The following is a 22,592-nucleotide window of genomic DNA, read 5'->3' on the forward strand; positions in this document are numbered from 1 at the left end:
GAGATAAACAATGATATCTCCATACCATGGATCAAGAGTTCTAATTAGAAACGAGGATTCATCCGCAATGGGCTCTTCTGCCACAGTTTCAGTATCAACAGGTGGGAAGTCACACATCAACTCGGCAAAAACTAAAGATTTCTTTGACTTAGATTTTTCAAACTCCAAGTCAAATTCCTGCAGGATAACAATCCATTTGGAATACTTTTCCCCTAGTAATTGTTTAGTCAAGATATAGATCATAGGGTTGCAGTCGGAAATTACAGTAGTTTTGCATAGTAAAATGTAATGACGAAAATGTTGGACAGCTTGAACAGCTGCCAAGGCCAATTTCTCCACATGTGAATATTTTATTTCAGTTGGATTCAAAGTGCGACTAAGGTAATAAATCAAATTTTCACTACCGAATTCATCTTCCTGAACTAATACCATTCTGATGGTGGAATGCGAGGTGGTGAGATATAAGAAGTAGTCCTGGTTGTAGTTGGGAGGATGCAATAACGGTGCATGGGTCAACGCGTGTTTTAGTGCATCAAAAGATTTATCGGCTATCTCATCCCAAAAGAATGGAGTATTCTGTTTCAACAACTGGGTAAAACCCTTTGTTATCTCGGCTTAGTTAGGAATGAATCAACGTAAAAAGTTTGCTTTACCTTGCAAACTTTGGAGTTGGCAAAGAGTCGAAGGAGGAGGCAATTTGACAATAGCTTCAACCTTTGAGGGATCGACATGAATGCCAGCTTTCGAAACAACAAATCCCAGTAACCGACCCATTTCTATACAGAAAACACACTTGTGTGGATTCAACCTAATTCAATAATGTCTACACCTCATAAAGATTGCTCGTAAATGGATGAGATGATCGGCTCGATGTAATGAATGAGCAGGCAAATCATCGAGATAGGGTTGCACAATGTGCTTGATGTTATGAAATGCGTAAGACATGGCTCTTTGAAAAGTTGCACCGGTGTTCTTAAGCCCAAAAGGTAATTTGCAATAAGCAAATGTTCCCCATGGACAAATGAAAGCCGTTTTTGGTTGATCAGCAGGTAGAATGTTGATTTGATTGTAACCCGAAAAACCATCCATGAAGGAGAATATTTCACTATCGGCACAATCATCAATGATTTGATCGATATAGGGAGTCGGATAATTGTCTTTTGGACAGGCTCGATTAATATCCCTATAATCGATACATATTCTTATTGTTCCTTGCTTTTTATTAACAGGAACGATATTCGATACCCAATCTGTTAAGGGAATTGGATAAATGAAACCTGCTTTAAGTAATTTTTCAACTTCTGCTTTAATAGAAATAGCTTTTCACGGGTCGATCTCATGCAAACGTTGCTGGACGGGTTTAGCATCCGGGTAAGTTTTGATTTCATGAACAACAATGGCTGGGTCAAATCCTGGAATTTCCTCATATGACTAGGCAAACACGTCGTGGAATTCTTGAAATAGGGCCTTATATGTTTGAATTTCACCATCTGTATAAGAGGCACCTATATGAATGTTTTCAACAATTCCAGGCTTAACTGAAATGTCAATAGGAATAGTTCGAGAAATATTTCCCAAATTTAACTCAAAATCATGATTTTTCAATGGATTCTGAGGTTCCTTGACATAATCAGTTGTAAAAATAGATGAAAAATCATTTTCAAAGTGATTAATCTCAAGTAAAAACGAAGATCTATGATGAATATCTTCCCATGATAAATCATCAACAGACAAGATTTCACGAATTTGCTCATCAGTGTGAACAAGTTTGGAAAAAGTTGTTGAATCTAAGTCTGATGTTGAAAGTGATTCTTCATGGACCACATTCATTAAGTCGATTTCGGTTGAAGAAGGTGTTATCACTCAGGTTGTTCCCTTTGACTCCTAAGGGAATACGGCCGAGGTAACCACAAACCAATCTTTGGACTGCAGGTCCTAGCCTACCTGCAGTCAGAGAAGGCTCTCTCTTTATGATTTAGCTTTGTTTAGGGGTGATTTTAGGCTAGATATGAGTGCGTGAGTTTGTTTTATGTTTGGTGGATTGGTTGATGTTTTCAGATAGAGTTGGCATGCAAAGTGTAAGAAGTTCAGACCATTGGGCATGGAGTCAATGAATGTGAACTGAAGGGTGTGTTTTCTTTGGCAAAAGAGGGGAATATAGAGCAGGATAGCTACACATGGCACAATGTTAAATGCTGGAATTAAGATGAAATGGAGGTCAGGGTATGAGAGGCAATTAAGGATCTCTCATCCAGCCAAAGAGGGAAAGTGGATGAAGGCTAAATAGGAGGAATGAAAGATTCCTAGACATCATTTAGAAATGAGAGAAATAGCTTAAACGTGATCAATTAAGTATGCATATTCATCACTAATTCAGAGGAAAACATATAAAACCACAGAAATTGAGCACAGAGCATATAGAAAGAGTTCTGTGCTATTCTTTCTTTCTGCAGCTTAGATTGTGATATATAGATGATACAGATGCATATAAACTGAAAAACAGAGGTAGGAAAGACTTATTGAACCATGAGGAAGCACAAGAATTCCATATTAAGCTCTTTAGCCATTAAAACCACAACCAGCCAGTTCAGAAGCAAATATTCCAACAATATTTGTTCATAGAAGTTCTCAAAAATATACAGCGCAAGTCTAGAATGAGCTTATCAATCAACCAACCAACCCTTTAAACAATGAACAGGGTGGTTTATATAGAGAAAATATCCAAAAAATATCTACAACAGCAGATCTTAAACAGATCTGAGGGAATAAGTGCCTTTAATCTAACTTATCCTGAAATAAATGCATAAAAGATCTATCTAACTGTTGCGCTGGGGCAGCCGCATTCAAAAATGAGTTAATATGATGTCCTTTGAGCTCTGTGCTATTCATTTGGCCATAACTGTGCTTTGGTTTCTGCAGCGCTGCTCTTAGGTGGCCTTATGTGTATTAACTTTGATCTGGTGAGCCTTAGTGGATTTAAATTCCATCACTGATACTCTTTGACTTTGCTGGGGCTCTTAATGTTCCTTTGATGTGGCTTTAATTCTCCCTGATCTTCTTTAACTGATACTCTTTGTCGCTACTCTGATACTCTTTAATACTGAATCGGGGCCTTTTCTCTCCACTGATACACTTTGCCGCTACAAAATCGCCCTTGCCTACCACTTTATGGCGAGATTTGACTACTGTTGTGCCTTCCATGGCCTTTAGAACTGTTTCGGCACTTGGTCGATCAAAACATTATCAAAACTGAAGAGATATTGCAAAAAAGAGGAGGAATGGACGCTTATAGCCTGCTAAGGCAAAAACCCTGCTGTTTAGAGCCAATCTGTGGTGGAGCGATCCAAAATTGACGCAGAATGATCAAGCTTCCCTTGGAGCTGAAGCACGCGCGAGCACCGAACAAAACCATGAAGAAATGCCTTTTTTCCTTTATAAAGTAAAAAACCACTTTACAAAGGAATTTCAATGAAAAAATAGGCAGGAGCGATCACTGTAGTGGAGAATTAATATGGGCCGTTGGATCGCGCGAAGGCAGATCCAACGGTTGGCTCGCAATCGACGATCGGCGGATCTCCAAACCACAATGCCTCCGAAATGCGATGAACCCCGCGGACCCGACGCACTATAGGCTTTCTTTCTTATGATTTCGGGTCCGGCCCATCGGTGGTCCCTTATCGGCGGTTTATAATGAAATGGGTCTGCGGACCCGATATCTCCTTCAAAACTGTTCTTTATAGTATTTCGGCTCCGGATATGGAGCGCACAGTGCCAATCCCTTGCGGACCCGACACCCATTAAGCTCCACTCTATAACATTTCGGCTCCGGGTAGTCGGAGCTATATATGGGGCCGCGACCTAATGAGGACCGTTGATCTGAGGGCCAGAATGGGCGGCTGCGATTAAATCGGCATTTCGCTATCGGCGGGGACATGGGGGCGGGGCTTTATATACATATGTGCTTGCGATGCGATATAGCGATAGAGGGGAAATATTGCGGTAAAGCGGGGTTTAACGTTAAACTTATGTTTTTATGAAAAAACTTAAGTTTAACGATAAAAGGCGATAAACGATAAAAGCGGAGATATGCGGGATATATGGAAATATGAGGTAGGAAGGCTCCCGATAGCGATATCGCTTCGGATGCGATAGCGATATCGCATTGGAGCAAGAGGAATGGGGGCATATATATATGGGGCCAACACTGCTGCTACCTCCGATAACGATATCGCGTCGAAAGGGGGGGGGATTAATCGGAGGAGGGTTGTTAATGCATTAAAAGGGGTTTTTAAAGCATCGGAAGGGGTTGCTAATGCATCGGAAGGGGTCCGAATGCATAGGGAGATGGTTAAAGAGGCAAAACGAGGGTTCTTACTAAGTTTCAAATAAACTTAGTAATTCCCAAGGCATATTTATGGTTATATTTCAACCAGAGGGAGGGGATATGTATATAAGGGGGATATTTAACCTATTTTTAATAGGGGAAGGGGAAATAAGAAGGGATTTATATAATAGAGTTAGAAGTTAATGTGAATTTTGATCAGAAAGCGCTAAGGGTAGAAATCTTAGGCTATAAAGGGGAAATAGGACTTTAGAAGAAATATAAGCATCCTTAAGTAAAGCAGATCTTTACTTAGGCAAATGTTTACGAAATATGATGATTTTGAAAGATATCAAGCAGATCTTAACATCTTTTAGGGGAAATTAGTGAATGATTTTGGGGAAAAGGAAGAAGGGGGAGTTAGTCATGCCTCGCTTGAGCTGCTCCACGGGAAAATTGCCTTATACTTGTGATCTGAATAGATTTAACACTTGAAAACTTGAAATGGATCACAATTCTTGATTCTGCAACCTCAAAACTGCCTACCCTACCTACTTACCTAACATTTTTTCTTCTTTTTGGATGGGTGCACTTGGACTAGCAAACCCAGCTTTTCTTCTTTTCTTTTAGCTATCCTCCTATCTAAATCTACCCTTATATCTACCAGGGGCTCAGATTAAACAGTTGAGCACCCTTGCTTCTTTACCTATCTAATAATCTGCCAAGATTAAACAGTTTGGACAGATCTTTATTCTCTATTTCTACAACAAGCAATTTAAACCTAGGGAAGTCAAGCTTAAGCTGTTTGGCCTTCCCTTAACTGTGAAATCCTTCAAAAATGGAACTTTTGCAGCATGGAAAAGATGAACATTTTTGACACTTCGACTGTCAATCATGAAAAATGACACCTATTGGAATAGGAGGCTAACAGAAGGGTCAGAAAATGACTCTACAACCTGATACGCAATTTCATATGGACTCAAAGGCATAGCATCACCAAATGAATCTATCTCAGATTCGGAAGGTACGATCCAAGGATCATCATAGACAATAGTGTCTGATGAAATCATATGAATGGTTGCAGTAGAAGGCGATATGTTAGGAGGAGGAAAGGAAAAAGTTCCTAGTAAACCAGAATCTTTAACTAGTCCTACTCCAACATCCTTATACGGGATAGTTGTTTTGCCAACATGCTGGATACTTTCAGAAGAGGCTGGGTCGGATTAAAAGTAAGTTAGCTGGTCTATAGTTACAATCTTTCCATTATGAGGAAACTTTATGAGTCGAAAGACTGATGAAACAACAACAGTCATAGCGTAAGACCAACTATGACCCAAGAGAAGGTTGTAATCTGGAGGGGCATCAACCACTTCCACATCTAGATTAACAGTTTTGCCTTCAACCCCTATAGGTAAATCCTGTAGAATTCCAAAAGGATGGAACCCACGGCCATCAAAAGCCTTTAGAATCGTTGGGGATTGATTAAGTGTAGGAGAACCAAGCGATCTCCAACACTGGATCGACATAATACACGTTGAAGCTCCCTCATCAATCACAGTCCTATAGCAAGGTCTGTTTTTGACTAACACTGGAATCTGGAAATCCATTTGATGAGGTAAGCAAGGTGTACTATTTTCTAAATTGAATATTATAAGGTTCAAGTCCTGAATATCAATAGCTCCTATAGCTGACAATAGCAATTTACGTTGTGCTGGACATGATTGCAGCACCTCCAAAGCCGACATTGCTGAAGGTGAAATAGCTAGATCTTCAACAACGTTATAGCTCTAAGCAGCTCTTGCATGTGGATTGAAAGCTGACTTTCGAAGTATACCCTTGGCGGGCGGTTTGATTACTAAGTCTGGGTTAGGTTTCTCGATCTGTAGTGGATCGGAACTGGGAGTTGAAGTTGATGGGTTCGAATTAGAAGATTATGCTTCCTTACCACCAACAAGACTTTTAGTTCCATAATCTTGCGATCGTGTTGCAATCCTAACATGGGACATCATCATTATGGGTTCTTCTGAGGCATTTGAGAAAGAACCTATCATCTTACTGTCTTGACTAGGAAAAGGATCCTTCAAGACAGCAGGCGTTTGAGAACCTTTGACGATTTTCGCAACCTCAGCATGATGAGGGAAGTCTCCTGTAAAATGCTCTTCGTCACAAATGAGACAAGGATAACGAGGTTTACGTTTCTCATCAGTAGATTCCGTTTTTTCTGGTTTCTCTTTCGAATTTTTATCTGATTTATTTTTCTTCTTCCCTTTCTTTTTACCGCCGGATTTTGATTTGGCCCTAGATGACTCTAAAACATGAATATCGGCAGAAATTTCTGCAGAAGAGTCTCCTGTCGGGGAATCTGGTAAAGTTGTGATAGGAGAAGAATTCTTGGAAGATTTCTTCTTACTTTTGGTATTAATTGTACCAATCATACCATCAGCGGCATGAGACCCTGAAGGAACTGTAGTTATTTGATTTTGTTTAGGAAGGTAGGGGATTTTCTCATGTAACGTACCTGACTACGTATAAACAAGGTCAAGGTACTGAGCTTGAGCAATTACTTGCTCTTCAGTAACAACTCCTGCCTTAGCTACATCCTTAGTGATTTTCGGTAATAATGATTTAACAAACCATTCTGCTAAGATTTGATCCGGAATAAAAGCTTTCACTAAACGTCGTCGACGTCTCCATTCATGAATGTGATCTGAAATTTAAGTAGACATTGACTATTTTAATGAAGTTAATAATTCCATGCCATTGTCATATCTGACAGGCAACTGAAAATGAGTTAAAAATGAAGTAGCTAACTGACTAAAGTTATAAAAAGTGGCTCTCGGTAACTCAATATACCACTTGGCTACAAGACCAATTAGAGTGTGCTAAAAAAGCCGTAAATGAATTGAATCATCTGAAATGGAGTTAGATGCACACCAGAGGTGATAAGTCATCACATGGTTTGATGGATCCTCTCCTGATTTACCTTCAAACTTTGGGATGTCACTAGGAAACTTATTTAGCATTGGTGGCCAAAACGGAAGATAATTAATTAGATCGTTCGTAAGGCGCGACAAGTCAGGAAAATCCAAAATTGCAATGAACGATAACTGACGATTAGGGTATCGAAAACCCTGGGTCATGAGACCAGCCCCAGGAGGAGGATATCCAGGATAACTAGGAATTGGAATTGCATTTGGGATATTATATCCTCCCGGAAAACCAAGATTAACTGGACCGTACTGGGGTTGTTGAGGTTGCTGATAAGTATATCCAGGGTACGGTTGATACTGATAGACTGGGTTCTACACAACAGGACCGAATTGGTACTGTCCCTGGTACGGTTGTAAAGTAAATTGAGGTTGACTTGTGACAACCGTACTTGGACCAGGTTGCCCTACAGGGATTTGAACCGAAGTCTGAATTGTGGGTCTAGACTGTGGTAAAGATGCTTGAGGAATTGATGCAGGAACAGTAGAAACCAGAGCTGTCGATACTCCAGAAGTAGGTGGGGTAGATGGAACATATGTTGCAGCAGTTGTCGCAGTCGTTTGAGGCGGAGTTCAAGTCGAACTAGGCCCAGGCTGAGAAACTACAGAAGGTGCAGAAGTTTGAATAGTAGGCTGAACAGGTTGCTGGGTTGAACCAGAAACCAAGGGTTGTCCAGATTGAGATGAAAACTGCATGCTTGGTTGCAAGATCTGTTGGGATTGAGATGGATCCCACACTAAGTTCATTCTGGGGTATGGACCCATAGAAGGTTGAACATATTGAGGACCATAACCGGGTTGAGGGTAGGGTTGATAATTCAAAGGTACATTTCCAGCTCCTTGGACAAATGATTGACATGAAGGTGGTTGGAAAACTTGGGTTGGGTACTAACCTTGAGGTTGATAACCTTGAGGCACGTACTGATACTGGGGTTGACCTTGAGGTACATATTGATACTGGGGTTGACCTTGAGGTACATACTGAGTCTGGGGTTGACCTTGAGGAATGTACTGTCCCGAAGGTATGTACTGTCCTTGAGGTTGCCCCCCAGGCGGTAATTGGGTACCTTGAGGTTGCCCCCCAGGAGATAATTGAGGACCTTGAGGCTGCACCCCAGGTGGTAACTGGCCACCTTGAGGTTGCGGATTTGGAATGGTACTTGACATCATAAGAATATCTTCTACACTCAACATCTTAGTTCTGTTATTACCAGTTAATAACCCTTGTTCAACAGGTTGAGGAGATGCTCCCAAAAAAGTACCAGTAAGTGACTGATACCCAGAGGGAACAGAAGGAACGCCATACAAAAATGTTTCTGGAGATTGAGAAAACATGGATGATTGTCTCTACATATTCAAAGGAGGATAATAACCCCTAGGTGTTGGATGAAAAGGAATGCGAGGTGGTGAAAAACTTAGTCCTGGGTTTTCCAAAAAATTGGTCAATGAAAGATACTAAGCGTCCCTCCTAGGTGGACTGTAAAAGATCGATTCACGCTCCCTAAGTTCTATAGCTGGTTGATTTTCAGGGATAGTTATACCTTCTTCCAGAGTAATAAGTTCTTCAATAGCAATAAGTATAGAAGGAAGAATTTGGGTAATGACTCTTTCTACCTTGGGTGAACCAGGACCACTGGAAGTTGGAGAGGAAAATCTTGATGATGGAGTAGTAGCAGGTTCAGTTTCAGGTTCAGAAATTTCAGGTTCCTCGGCTAATTCACTAGTAGAAGAAAAACTACCAGTAACTTCGAAAAATGAAACAGGTTCCATAATATACTCTGGTGCTTGAACTTGATAATCAGGATGTACAACTAAAGAAGACTCTCCTTCTTCAGGTGACCCAACTCTATTGTCACTAGGAGTTACAAGGGCTCATAGCCCTTCAAGCTGGCTTGGTGAAAACTCAAGAGGTTGGCCCTGAAGTCTATGGGACTTCCTCGGTAATTCAGCCACGATTAAATATTTTAATTACATCACACGCAAATAAAGAAAAATCTCAATGAAAACCACCTAAAGTCTCTAAAGAACCAAACAATTTTGAATCACACGCCTAAAGAATCTAGGAGGTCAAACCACACACAAATAGTAACTTTCCGTACCGAAAACACTAGTTGGTGATGAAATCCAACGTCGCAGAATTCAATACAGAAATGGCGGTTGGAACAATTACCTCGACAACCTGCTTAATGAATAGACTAGCACAAGTTTCTCCACTAAACCATCTCGAATGAAGAGAACCCCCCAGAAAATCCAAGTGAGTCTAGTCGAAGTCTGCTCCAGGTACAGTGGGATCTTCCCTCCACCGTCACCTTAGGAAAGAATCCTATAGAATATGGTCACTATGGTTACCAACGGAAACAAATATACCTGGGGGAACAGTCTGTGATTCGATACACATGCAAGGGCAGAGTAGCAAGCTCAATCCCCTTGAAGGCTCCTTGACATAATCCAAGGTTTACCAACAAGTGACCCCAGGCTCCTCGACAATGGTTAATCTGAGGTTTACTGTTTTTAATACGTGTATATATGATATCATTCCCAATGAGGAAGGATTGATTACCCCACTGGTTCGGATATGACCTCGTGCTTGAGTCCTTTAAGAGGAGCTTCCCAGAGCATAGATGTAACAATTGGAATTTATCTCCTACCGGAAGATACAACTACTTGTTTGTTTTACTATCTTGGAGAGTTAATTACTCCCTACTCCTAGATACTAGCCTAAGCTATGTTGGTGATAAAGAGCCCTAGAAATAAAAAGATTACTAGATATATTTTACTTTAAGCGTTATTTTTATTGGTTTTTTCTTAAGTCAAAAGGTGCGGAGATGAAACTTTATGGTGTGAAGACTCGACTCCAAAACACTAAAAATGCACTTAAGATGATAAACAATCCTTTTCCTTCAATGAATTTCTAGCTAAAGAAAGAGTTGAGAATGCAATTGCTTGAAAAACAAATCTTTCCTTAACAAACAAATAAAAAGAAGAACTTTTTTGTCTTTTTCAATTAACTCAAAAATGAGACCGCTAATTATGCTCACGAAAAAATCCTTTTTTCTTCAACAATCAAAAACTACAGAAAACAAACTTTTCAAAAGAGATATTTTTTTTAATTTTTATAAAACACTCAAAACTATTGAAAAATCTAATCTTGAGATCTATAAATTCTAAAAAACTAATTGAAGTAAAAGCTTACAAGATTTCTTTTCAAGGATGTTTTACTTAGTTATGATCAAACTAAGGACTAATTTGTCCAGAATCACAAATTACTCAGAAAACAACTAGCTTTTGTTTTCTTTTTTAAAAATGAAATCCAAAACTTTCAAAACAAGTTCTTTCGAAGCTTCGCAAAGAGAAAAACGAGATGTATTCCTCAACAAAGGCAGATTTCACAAATCGGTCAGACTCATAAGAAGACTAGCAAAAACCACGGCGATCTGAGATTTCTAAGGCTTCTAAGCTCTGAGTTACTACAAAGACCAAACGAAAATCAAGCTAGGCACACAAAGCTTCTAGAAATTCACCAAAAACCTAAATGCCAATGGAATTAACCTACGAAAAGTTTCTGACAAGAGACGTCCAGATATGGGCATAGGCTAAAACACATAAACAAATCCTAAGCTTAACTGAATGAAAATATTTTAAGTTTTTCAAAATTTTGATAGGGTCCGCAGGCCCCTGGTATAACCATGCACGGTACCGCACTGTGTAGTAAAGGAATAGTGCGGGTATGTCTGGTTTCTAAGGCTTCTAAGCTCTGAGTTACTACAAAGGCCAAACGAAAATCGAGCCAGGCACACAAAGCTTCTAGAAATTCACCTAAAACCTAAATGCCAATGGAATTAACCTACGAAAAGTTTCTGACAAGACACGTGCAAATCTATGCAGAGGCTAAAACACATAAACAAATCCTAAGCTTAACTGAATGAAAATATTTTAAGTTTTTCAAAATTTTCACAGGGTCCGCAGACCCCTGGTATAACCAGACGTGGTACCGCACTGTGTAGTAAAGGAACAGTGCGGGTATGTCCGCACTGTGTTACAAACAGCAGGTGCGGTCCACTCTCAAAAATATGAAAAAACAAAAAACAATTCAAAATCTATAAACCTACCCAATCCCACACAGCAAGCAAAAACCAGAAATAGAGAAACAATGTCTCAAGTCAAAGTAAAAGAAAAGCCAAAAACCAAAAATTCAAGTCCCCAGCGGAGTCGCCATTTTGTCGGGCGGATAAATCGTTCTTGCGGACGAGACCGATCTCCCTAGTATCTAATGATATCTAGCGACAAGCAAACCAAACAAATTCTATCTTTCTCTAAATATGCAATTTATAAATAAAGGTTAATAGGAGTTTTAGGCCTACCTCGGGTCCAGTGCTAGTTTGTGGAATCCATGCTCCGTTTGTCCAAATGAGTTCCCTTTTGAAGAATCTGCGAACACAAACAGGCACACATATCAAATAACACCTAAAAAGCCAATATAATAAACCATATTTATCATGATGATCAAGGAATTCATGAAATAAACCATAGAAGACAATTTATTGAGAAAAATGAATCTGATTGTATTAACTTTAATCAAAAAAGAACTTTACAACCTTGGTGCCTTGATGTTGTACAAGCTCCTCCCAGGGTCCAGCAAGAATCTCCTCTACTTTGACAAGTTTCACTCTCTTCCCAAAGAAGCCAAAAGGTATGTAATCTCTCCTCTCAAGCTTAACTAGGAAGTCTCAATTCCAACAACATTTATGCTCAAAAATATTCAGCTTTCAATCTCCCTAGCAACCAGCCAAATGCCTCAATTTATAGTGCAGAGGAGGGAAGTTACTAGGTCCACCTTCAAAGGGATAGAGTCCTCCTTCAAAGAGATAAGCTCCTCTCATCAAGGGGTTAGCTCCTTTAATTATGGGATGCATGAACCACCTAGGAGAGAACCAACCACGTCAAGATTCCTTCTAGAAGCGCCCAGAATTAACCCATAGTGAGTTCTTAAGAATAAACTTGCGCCTTTTTTACTTTCACAAGGGTCTGCACCCACTCCTTTAGAGACAGAGCAGGCAGGTCCGCAGGTAACATGACCAAGGGGTGCGGGACCACAAGTAATGGTATGAGAAAGTGCGGAACCAGAGTTTTATAGATTTTCGAAGACTTTCTCTCATTGTTAAAGCTTGACATGAAGAGCCAAGGTTTGAGACTTGCAAAGGAGGACAATATGAGTGGTGATAGACTCACACTGACTGCAGAAAGTCATGGTGACAATATTTTGTGTAAAAATGATAGCACTCAACAAGTGTACAATAGACTCAAGATGATACATAGGGACTCATGAGTACATATTTCAATAAGTAACATCGATGGCAACACAAACATGCCAACACCCTTTTCTAGTGGGGTTTGTTTTCCAACGACTATGTCCCAATAATATTGTCACACCAATCACAACTACTCAGGTATATTTGGCTCATGTCCAGTCTGAAACTGATAGAGCTACTAGCTTCATTAAAAACATTCATCACATCTTCCAATAGGTACATCAGATATTGGACAGAGCAAATGCTAAGTACAAATAATGTCATAATAAACATCAGGTGCCACATAAGGTCCAAGTGGGCAACAAAGTTTGGTTACATTTGCAGAAGGACCACCTCACTGGGGCCTTTTTCAAGCTTCGCCCGCTCCAATATGGACCTTATACCATCACTAAGGCTATAGGAGACAATGATTTTGAGCTTAGAATTCAACCATTCCTTGGTCTGCACTGAGTATTCAATTTGGACCAGCTGAGGCCATACTTCCCCCATTGTTGGACACCTACGACATTGCTAAGCAGCGGACACCAACAGAGCACGACCCAAGTTGTATCGAATAGGCCACAAATGACAGGATCATGGACACACAGATCAATAACACTCGCTAGCAGATAATTCAACTATATCAAGTTGTCAAAGCAGGCCAACTCCTTCACGAGGGAAAGTGGCTCACCAGGGACCAAGTTCAAAAAAGTTTCCTCACCCCATGGAGGCTCTGCATGCAATGGGGACCATTTCTTCATAAGGGGGGAGGACTGATCCATGTGAATATTGGTGGCCTTCCACATATTCCACCAGGAGCTCCAACAGGTTTCATCAGTTTCCTTGATTATAGATAATTTACTGTTTTTAGTAGTTTTTTCATGTCCTAAACTTTCAAAGTTGTTCTGACCCCCTAAGCGACCTTTTTTGAGGTTCGCAGTAGGCTCATAGCCATAGACATCAACCTCCCACAAGCATTGTAGTAGCCAGAGATATCTTTCTAACAAGGTATCGTACGAGCCAAATGAAGATCATATGACCAAGTTACAACCACGAGAAGTTGGTTGTCCAACTAACCCCAATTGGACCCACAAACGCATGGCGTTCCATCTCCCAGGGTTAGGATTCTGGTTGTTTAAGGTTCCCTTTGTTGTTCAATAATAAAAAGAATAATGTAAACTTTGAAACGAGAACTATAAACTCAAAACGGGAACTTTGGCCAAAAAACCTCAAAAAAACATCAAAAACAGTGTTAAAAACGAAAAGTGTTAATGCTGGAATAACACCTTTTTTTTTCTTAGATAAATTTTCAACATGTTTTAAAAATGGCGGTGAAAACCAAATTTTTGCGCAAAAATTGTTCAAAAAACACCCTCAAAATGAAAAGTGTTAACGTTGGGAAAACACTTTTTTTTTTCAAAAGAAAAAATTTCAACATTTCGAAATAATGACGTAAAATATTTTATCATGACCCCAAAAAAAATTAAAATTTAAAAAAATAATGAAAACATAAAATAAAATAAAATAAAAAAAAAAAAAAAAAAAAAAATGAAAAAACACTAAACAAAAAAAAAAAGTTAAAAAAAATAACAAAACATAAATTAAAATATATACTAAAAACAAAACATAAAATAAAAATAAAAAACAAAGAAAAAAATCAAATATAAAAAAAATAAATAAAAAATAAAAAATCAATCATAAAAATGTAAAAAAAAAGAAGCAAAATTAATGATAAGAATTAAAAAATAAAAAATAAAAAAATTCTTCTAAACCATAAAAAAATTGGCAAAAAGGAAAAAAAACCAAAAAACAAAAAACAAAACAAAAACAAAAATATGGAAAAGAAATAATAACATTTAAAATAAACTTAAAATTAAGTAGGTAAAAATAGAAAATAAAAAAAAAAAAATTGAGTAAAAATTAAAAATTAAAATTAAAAAATAGAAAATTAAAAAAAAAAAAAAAAAAAAAAACTACTAGAATTAAGATTAAAATGTTGATTACTTAAAAAAACAAATATAAAAATATATATAAAAAAGACAAAAAAAAATGTTAAAAAAAATATTATATCATAAACCATAAAAGAATTTGAATATATATATATATATATATATATATATATATATGATGATGATGATGATGATGGTTAACGTCCGCTGAGACCAAATAATGGTCTATCGGACCTAAAGAAACAAATTATCTATTTTGATTTAAAATTTTATTCCTATACTCAAAAAGCTTGGAGAGAAGACTCTCAAGCTCATTATAATTTTGCTAATGTTTTTTTTTTCAATTTCTCTATAAGTAAAAATAGAAAAAAATGAAAAAAAAACATTAGCAAAAAAAAAAAGTTTAAAAAATAATAATTAAAAAAAAACCAAAAAAATATGAAAATTATTTTAAAAAAACCAAAAAAATATTAAAATATTAAAAAAAAAAAAAAAATTAAAATTAATTTTTTTTTTAACAATTAAATTATTATTATTAACCTTTTTCTAAACAATTTTTTTTCTTATTTAAAAAAAAATCATTAATTTTTTTTTTTTTAAGTGAATTAAAATTTTTAATTTTATAATTTAAAAATTATTTAAAAAATACAATTTAAAATTTTTTTTATAGATTTTTTTAAAAACATTTTTTTTTTAATTTAAAAAATAACTATTATATATATATATATTTAAAAAAAATCATTAAAAAAATTTAAATCAATAAAAATTTTATTTAGAAATTAAAAATTTATAAAAATATTAAAAATAAAAATTATTTTTTCCCATCCCCAGGCCGCCCGTGGTGGCGAGGCCGTGGGTGGAGGGCTTGCGCGGAGGATCCTCCGCCCACGGCCGCGCCACCACGGGCGGCAAGGGGGCGGGCATCCGCAGGACCCTCCGCCCATGGCCGCGCCACCACGGGCGGCCAGGCGGTGGGCATCTGATTCCCAGAATCGGACACCCGCCCCCCGGCCACCGGTGGTGGCTCGGCCATGGGCGAAGGGTCCTGTGCGCAAGCCCTCCGCCCACAACCGAACCACCACACGCGGTCGGGGGGCGAGGAAAAATTAAAAATTTTGTAGAATTTTTTTTTTTTTAAATAATTTTTATAAATTTTTAATTTTTAAATAAAATTTTTATTGATTTAATTTTTTTTTAATGATTTTTATTTTTATATAATAATAAAAAAATGTTTTAAGAACAAATTTAATATCATAATTATTTTTTAAATAAAACAATTTTTTTTTTTTAAATCCAATTTTTTTTTTTTTTTTTTTTAACTTGTTTTTTTTAATAATTTTTAAAAAATTTTAAATTTTAAATTAAAAATTTTAATTCATTTAAAAAAAATTTAAAATTTTTTAATAACTTTTTTTAAATAAGAAAATAAAAATTGTTAAAAAAAAAAGTTTATAAGAATATTTTTTTTTTAAATAAAAAAAGTTGTTTAAAAAAAAATTTAAATTTTAAAATGTTTTTGGTTTTTTTAATATTTTATTATTTTTTTGGTTTTTTTTTTTTAAATAATTTTCTCTCTCACATATATATATATATTTGAGTTTTTTTTTTAATATTAATTTTACTAGTTTTTTTATTTTTATTTTTTAAACTAGTTTGTTTTTAATTTTTTTCGTTGTTTTTGCTAATGTTTTCTTTTTTAATTTATCTATTTTTTTTTTTTGTTTTCCAAATTCTTTTATGGTTTATGAGAAAATTTTTTGTTTTAACCTTTTTTATTTTTTATTTTTGTCTTTTTTATATATATTTTTATATTTGTTTTTTAATGACAATTATTTCATGTGGATTGAAAATTTAAATAACGATGTATAAATATGTAGAATATCAAAAATGCAAACTATCGACCTTCTTCTTTAAATATGCAAAACAATAAAAACCTCTCTACAAATAAAATAAAAATAAAAATAAAAACAAGAAAGTATGAAGAAGAAAACCACTTCCAAAGTTATTAAATTTACAAAATAATTATTTACATTTCATACATTATAAAATTAAAAGTAAAAAAAAAAAAAAGCCTTTTAAAAAAAGGGATGGTGTAGAATTACCACTTTTTTAAATCAACATCAAAATCACTACCATTCTAAAGCACAATGTACATAAAAAAATTTATAGTGCCAAAAAAAAACATGTGTGTTCTGCATCACCCCTTCTCAAAATCAGGTCACTTTTTTGCTATCTCTACAAAACGGGTAATAGTATCAGTTGTCATTTCAAAGATTACATTGTTAAGGGCCATAGAGCCTCTTTGTAACACAGTTCAAAGGCATGTAGCTGCCACATATCTTCTTAGAGATAAGCTACTGTCACCTGAGGTAGTTTATTTACATTATGTATGTAAGCATCTTTCAGTTGTTTGCTCTTTTTTTTGTCAAATTGTCTATGATCCTCTAGGCTTAACCTATGTCTTGAGGAGCCGTGACCCAGGGGCATCTAAGCTGTCAAAGTCACCTAGGGATCGCACCCGGCCTGGGCCACACCTGCCCTAAGTAGACTGTATTTTTTAGCATGTGTCCTCCCCCTAGCACAAGGCACAACCACCCCCGTGAGGTTTGGTCCTTGGTCGTCTTGTTGGTGAAGCCCATCCTCAATCAGTTTTTCTAGTGGGACTTCATAGTTCTTTACTATTAATGAAATGAATATTTATTTTTGCTACATCTCTTTTTTATGTTTATATGTATATTTTTTTGTTCCTGCATAAGTCCAGATTAGTGGTATCAGAGCGATCTTCTCTCTCTAATTTTTTGTGCATGTCCCCAACAAGGTTAGGGTATAAGGAGTTGGGACTTGAAATGATTCAGCCCTTGCAATACCTACCCCACCAACACTGATGACCCCCCATGGCATAAGAAAAGAAATACGAGTGGGAGATCTTATAAAACTATTTCTCAAAGAAGCCCTCGAGTGACATAAGAACGAAATGATGGACAAATTTTCCCAAATCCTTCGTCGGATGCCAACCATCAATGCATCTTCATCCAACAATCACTTCAGAGGTGTCTCCCCCTTCAAGGTACAAGTTAACTTTGATATTCCTATATTTGAAGGTCAAATAGACGTAGATGGTGTAGATAAATGACTAAATATGTTGGAAGGTTAATTTTTGGTCCATAATTTCTCCGATAGGGACAAGCCTACTTTTGCACTGCTTAAAGTCGCCCCCCATGTCAAGGAGTGGTGGGAAACTTATTGTGAGAGACAAGTTGATGAACCATCTCTATTTTCAGTCGTACCCTCTTGGAAGTTTTTCTGAGATGCTGTTAAGGAACAATGTTACCCTATTGGGAGCTATGACGATAACTACATATAACAGACTATGCTGCAACAACAAAGGGATCAAGATGTTCATGAGTTGACGAATCTTTACCATGCCCTATGCACAGATTTGGGTATCAAATATTTTGTGAAACATTTGGTGGTCAAGTACTGTGGTAATTTGCACAAAATACATTCATGAGGAAATGGAGTTCCTGGACGTCTCCTCGCTTGGTGTAGCATACCTATATGCTACCAAGACTGAGCAGAAATTCAAACAGAAGAAGCGAGATTTTGGATCTGCAAACCCAAAGTAGAGAAAAGGCACCCCCAAGCCATATAAATAAGGGCAAAGCCAGGCTACGACCCCCTAAGAAATTTCCTCGGAGCCACAAGCCAAGAATAACGGAAAGGCAAAGAAGGACACCAACAACTAGTGTGAGTTCCATAAAACTCCCATTCACATAATGAACGAATGTCGCACAAAGCAAGCGCTAGTGGCCAAGTTAAAAGACTCAGAGACTGATGCATGCTCTGATTTTGAGTTGCAACCCAACAGGGGTGTTAGTGTCAGTCTTGTTAGTCTGTCACCTGGATCAAAATATTTCTTTACCATGACCTTTTCAGGCTTTCATCATCAAATTTTTCTATTACTAGGTTTACACATCAAATTTGGTCATTGTATGGTCAATCCAAGATGAAGTCATTGTCTGAAATTTCACTCATGCTAGTTGCCTGTCATATACCATGAAAATTGGTTAAGTCATCATCCTCATTCCATTAGTTCTTAAGTCATCCATTAGGTCATAAGGGTCCCCAAGGTCCACCATTTCCACAAAAAATCATAAATAAGTCAAACATGACAAAGCAAAGAGTTCAAGAAATGAAACATGATTTATTCACATTTTCATGACATCAAAAAGTTTCAAAAGAAGGAAGCATCAGCACTTATGAGATGAAAAAAGCGCATTCGCATGGTAAAGGTAAAATTTGCCTTCAGAAAAGTGAAATAAATTCACAAAGGAGGATTAGTTTCTTTTCTCTTTTTGAAAAAGTGAAGAAATTACCCCTATATAAACTCAAAAAGACTCAAAATCTTTTCATTCATCTCTCATTCACTCTTCATCACCGAGCTCACTCGCCTATAAAAGCAAAAAATCCCTTTCCCTAGGAGAATTTCGCCAAAAATTGAAGGCGCTGCGTGTAGAAGAACTGCACTACGCTTTGGAGACAGGTGTTGCATGTAGATGAACTGCACTGCACTTTGGCGCTGTGCATAGAAGAACTGCATTGCGCACAGGAAAGAGTGCCCGAAAATCACCCAAATTTTCCCAAAGTTCAAATTTTTTTCTTTCAAGCTTGATCAAATTACTTTCTAAGGCTGAGGAACAAGTAAATACAGCATTTCCCTCCATTTTTGCTTTCCCATTTGCATTCCATGTTGATAATATCTCAAGCTAGGGTTTGTAGCAAAAGTGTCATGGAAAATGCTAGGGTAGAAATGGTCATCACAATTTATTTATTTAGAACTCAACTTCCTTTCCTTCCGCATAAAATTTCATGAAAAGTTCTTGAAAATTAAAAGCTATTGTACCCAAGGATTGTAGCCATTCGACTCCTGGTACAACATCAACACCTCCCATTAGAATGGAAAGCATTGGGCTCGTCAATACATATTCTCCCATGGATAGCTTGATATTATGGCACTTTCCAGAGAAATTTATTGTTCCTCCATTTGCAACCATCACTTGACACTCTGGTGCTGGATATAGGAAGCAATTCAATTCTTTTGCTACCTTACAATGAATAAAATTGTGGGTACTTCCTAAATCAATCAACACTATTACCGTTTTCTTCTTGATTTGTCCTTCTATCTTGATGGTTTAAGGAGTGGTAATTCCAGCCAATGCATTACAAGATATGGTCGAATTCATTTCTTCTTTATCTAAGCTTTGTCCCTGGAGTATACCCTCTTCTTTTGACCTTTCTTTCTCCTTTTTTTCTTCCTCTTCACAATCTATTTAGAATAATTTCTTCTCAACACACTTATGACCTTTAGTGTATTTTCTATCACAACTGTAACAAAGCCCTTTTGCTCTTCTTTCTTCCAATTGTTGTGGTGTCAACCTTATAGGTTGTGGAAGACTAGGGGCAACAACACTTCCATATTTATAGTTGTGAGTGGTATGTTTCCTTGTTGCCATAATTTTTCTTTCCATTTTTCTTGCTAACCTGAATGCCTTCTCTAATGAACCAGGTTCCAATAATTCAGGAGTCTGCAAAAAGACCAACTTCCTCAAATCATATCTCCGCAAATATAGAAGGAAAAGCTCTGAAATTTGAACCCAAGGTTTAGTACGATTTCATCTCAAATGGGTTTTTTTTTTCGCCTCTGAAACGTTGCAGAAAAAAAGTTATAGCAAAAATGCCACGATGACCTATTTGGAGCAGCGAAACCCTAGAATCCAAAGCTTTGATACCAAATGTTATGAAACCAGCTCACAAAAAGATAAAAAAGATAGATCAACGCCTTAGAATTTAGCCTCTTCAAGGGGGCAACCTCCTTTACATTACACAAATGAATGATTCTTTGATGATTCAAATGACAAAACCTCCTTTCTATATATAGGAGTCTAAGCAGTCACAATATAACCTAGCCGACCTAACAATAATAATATAAAGGCACAAAAATAACAATAGGGGGATTCTATGGGGCACAGTAATAACAATATGGGGACAATAGGGGCACAACAATATTAATAAGGGATATAACTACAATAGTAATGGGGTAATCACTAGTATTATAGGGACCTAACAACAAGACAACAAACATGCCAACCATCAAGCATCTATCATTGAGATGGACGGTAAGATTTTTTTATCAAGTTGTTTCTATTCTAATTGACCCTGGATCTAGTTATACTTATGTTAGTCCTAAGTTGGTGGATAAGTGTGGTTTGAATAAAGAAGTGCATGAAAAATATTGGTTAGTTACGTTGGATACAGGTACAAAGAAGTGAGTTCATTATTGGGTAAGAGCTTGTGCATTTGAGTTGAATGGCATGTCTACAACAACACATTTGAATGTATTATCGCTTGGATCATATAGTATCTTATTGGGTATGGACTAGCGATACCTTCACAACACCAAGGTGAATTGTTATGACAAATCCATTGTGTGCTTGGATGACAATGGGTAACCAAGAGTCTTACAAGGGAAGAAGAAAGCCACATCAGTTAGGATGGTGATAGCTATGTAGGCAAAGCGCAGTTGTGGGAAAGGGTGTGCGTTATTTTCAGTGCATATTTCTAGCGACAAAGTAAGGAAGTTGAGAATGCAGATGTTTTGAGTAGGTACCCAGTTCTACAACAGTTTCAGAATGTGTTTTCCACTGAGATTTCATAGTTTCCACCTCACAGGGAATTAGACTTTTCTATTGAGTTAGTGCCAAGGGAAGCTCCAATATCAAAAGTTCCTTACAGGATGAACACACTTAAGTTGGTAGTGTTAAAGTTGGAGCTGTAACAGATGCTTGACAAGGGATAAATTAGGCCAAGTGTATCACTTTAAGGCGCACCATTTTGTTTGTGAAGAAGAAAGATGGTACTCTCACATTATGCATTGACTACAGGTAGTTGAATAAAGTGACCATCAAGAATAGGCATCCATTGTCGAGGATTGATGACTTGTTTGATCAACTGAAGGGAGTAGTAGTGCTCTCGAAGATTGATCTAAGATGTAGATATCATCAAGTATGCATCAAGGAAGAAGGCATTTACAAGATAGCTTTCTAGATTAGGTATGGGCATTATGAGTTTGTTGTAGTTCCATTCGGTTTGACTAATTACCCAACTAACTTTATGTGTTTGATGAATAGTGTGTTGCGTCTCTATTTGGACAAGTTTGTTATTGTGTTCATTGATGACATATTGGTATTTTCTAAAACTGAGGAAGAGCATGTCGAGCATTTGGCAGCAGTGTTGAGGTTGTTAAGAGAGAATCAGTTGTCTAATAAGCTTAGAAAGTGTAGCTTCATTCAGACTAAGGTACATTACTAGCGACATGTGGTCTCCAAGGAGGGCATAGTAGTGGATCTAAAAAAGGTAAGAGTTATCTTGGAGTGGGAAGCTCCTAAAAATGTAGATGACATGAGATCCGTCATGGGATTGGCAGGTTATTACAGGAGGTTCATCAGGAACTTCTCACAGATTTCTTATCCTATTACATCGTTGCAAAGGAAAGGTAAGAAGTTTGAATGGATAGAGGAGTGTGAGGCTAGTTTTTAGAAGCTCAAGTAGTTGTTGACACATGCATAAGTGTTAAAGATTGCAGATCCAGACAAATAATTTGTAGTATGTACAAATTCTTACAAGAGAGGACTTGGTGGAGTCCTTATGTAGGAAGGAAAGGTAGTGTGTTATGAGTCACAAAAAGTGAATAAGAACAAGCATAACTATCTGACACATGATCTTGAGTTGGTAACGATCATACATGCATTGAAGATGTGGAGGCATTAACTTCTTGGTAGGAGGTTTGTATTGATGAGTGATCATAGTGGGTTGAGATATTTATTTGACCAACCAAATCTAAATGCTAGGAAAGCTAGATGGTTAGCCACGATCAGTGAGTTTGACTTTGAGATCAAGTACATCAAGGGAAAAGAGAAAAAGGTTGCAAATGCTCTTAGTAGGCAGATACAGGTGAATCATATAGAAGCTATGAAGTCCTATGGGATAG

Source organism: Pinus tabuliformis, chromosome 5_1 (assembly GCF_031772625.1).
Source record: "Pinus tabuliformis cultivar Carrire ecotype Pingquan chromosome 5_1, CPIR1, whole genome shotgun sequence".
Lineage (NCBI taxonomy): Eukaryota > Viridiplantae > Streptophyta > Pinopsida > Pinales > Pinaceae > Pinus > Pinus tabuliformis.